A 2499-nucleotide genomic window follows, 5' to 3' on the forward strand; every position below is an offset into this window, starting at 1 on the left:
AGGAAAACAGACGAGCCACTTATGGAACTTTTCCTTCATCATCTGCCTCTATTCTAAACTAGGCGTTTCGAAGATGAGGCAGAACGCGCTCTTAGAATAGCTCTTCCCGCGAAGTGGATTAACCTGCTAAGCGGAGGGTTCCAAAGTAGCAAACAAAAAATATATGTATAAATATTATATATATATATATATATATATATGCATATATACACAGATACATGTACATGCCTACATGTATATATGTATATATACATGCATATATGGGTACAGGACGTCAAAAAAAAAATGACGTGAACAAAATGCGAAACGAGAACATAAAAAAAACCAAAGCATGGAAAACGAACTTTTTTCTGAACAACGAAAGAAACAAATAGAGGAACGAGACATGCAGCATAAAGAACATTTCCTTCGTCAGTTGTTCTCTGTTTTATCTATTCCGCGTTTCGAAGGTAGGGATATATATACATACACACATGCATTCCTGGTGTTTAAATGTTTCAGTACCAGGAATGTGGTCATGCTGGGCACCGCTTTCGACAGGTTCTACCCTAGTATATTGACTCCTCCCACATAAGTTCTTTGTGTGCTGCTTATTTTATCAACTTTGTAAGGGAAGAAAGTGATGTGGACAGAAGGTTAAAGGGATGTAACTAGACTGGAACTAAAGATCAAATGATATTTTTGTTCGCTGTATCCATCGCCTTTCACATCGACAAACACACACACACACATGCGTATGTATGTATGTATGTATGTATGTATCCAACTGAATAAGTCCTGGGGTCGATTTGCTAGACTAAAGGCGGTGCTCCATCATGGCCGCAGTCAAATGACTGAAATAAGTAAAAGTAAAAACGAATATCATATCATGATACTGAAAGAACAGAACAATTACAAAGACATTATGAAATATCTAAGCAGTAAATCTTGAACGTGAAGGCGCATGGCCCAGTGGTTAGAGCGTCGAGCTTACGATCATGAGGTTGTGAGTTCGATTCCTGAACCAGGCTGCGTGTTGTGTTCTTGAGCAAGACACTTTATTTCACGTTGCTCCAGTTAACTCAGCTGTAGAAATAAGTTGCGACATCACAGGTGCCAAGCTGTATCGGCCCCTTTGCCTTTCTCTTGGATAACATCGGTGGCGTGGAGAGGGGAAGCCGGTATGCATGGGCGACTGCTGGCCTTCCATAAACAACCTTGCCCGGACTTGTGCCTGGGAGGGTAACTTTCTAGGTGCAATCCCATGGTCATTGATATTACGCGAAATATTTCATTAGTTATAATATACGTAATTGCATTCCACATTCATTAATTTCATGTTTCATTAACAATGTCATTATGTATGAAACTTAAAACTACTGATTCAGGTAACTAAAGAGTTAAAAAAATTGTTGAAAAGGCGCCAAGTTAAAAAAATGTTCGCGGGGAGAGCGGTCCCCCCCCCCCACACTTGCTCCCTTATTCGCAGCATCACTGCTTAGAACATATGTTCCTGAAGTACAGCTTTCCCTCCTCTCAGCTTCCCAACTGTGTTACACTCATAAAAATTTACTCTAAACAATTTGTCCTAATTTTCATCTCCAGTACTGTTATAATGTCGTTGATTAGTCTGATGTCGGTCTCGACTGAATAGACTCGTGATCAAAAGACTTGCAGCCTTTATCGACCTGTTATTATCATTATTATTGCAAATATTATGAATCTAGGACTATATCATACGATACATCCTTTTCTTTTAAAGGCTTTATTTGAGATATATTTGACTGTTACTCCTAGCAGTCCAATCGACCACAAGTCCTTTCTCCACTCCCGCCACATACTCATTTCATTTGTTTGTGTCTCCCTTGTTAATTTGTTTCCCTGTCTTTAATTTCCATGTCGACATCAACATGTAGAAGTTTAAGATGAACATCAACTGTAATGACGTAGCTAGGCTTTGTACTTTACAGGAAGCTCCTTCAAGTCACCCCTTCCTGTCACAGAAAATACAATATAATATGCATCAAAAATGCCTCTCCCCAAAGACTATCTCCCGTGGCTGACTGCTTCATTGTCCTCTTTCAGCTACGTTAGTGCTCGCACCCCTCATAAATGCTTTCTATTGTAGTAACGTTAAGAAACTCATTCTGCAACCATGTGGTTCTAGGTTCAGTCCCATTGCGCGGCACCTTAGGTAAATGTCTTCTATAACTCCAGACAAACCAATGCCTTATGAGTAAATTTGGTTGACGGGAACTGTGTGGAAGCTCGTTGAATATGTGCAACCGTTAATCCAGGGACGTTTTCCTTTTCCTCCACTTTTTCTCTCTCTCTCCATCTGTTTTCTCTCATCATACCTTTCTGTAAGAAGAACGTGGGTTCGAAACGTCAAAGACTCTTTCATTTTTTCAGAGCGTCAAACTAATATACCTTGTTCGTTGTTTCCTCACCTGTCTCTGATATTTGTTTCTTGCATTATTTTGAACTACACACACACACACATGTATATATATATATATG

At 39.5% G+C, this 2499-nt stretch overlaps 1 protein-coding gene across 1 annotated transcript in view; it reads right to left on the minus strand.

Annotated features, from left to right (window-relative positions):
- The window catches only part of LOC106872495 (calcium and integrin-binding family member 2), a 24112-nt gene that overhangs the window by 19802 nt on the left and 1811 nt on the right, over positions 1-2499 (minus strand). The gene's annotated exons all lie outside the window — the stretch shown is intronic.

Source organism: Octopus bimaculoides, chromosome 10, assembly GCF_001194135.2.
Source record: "Octopus bimaculoides isolate UCB-OBI-ISO-001 chromosome 10, ASM119413v2, whole genome shotgun sequence".
Classification (NCBI taxonomy): Eukaryota; Metazoa; Mollusca; class Cephalopoda; order Octopoda; family Octopodidae; genus Octopus; species Octopus bimaculoides.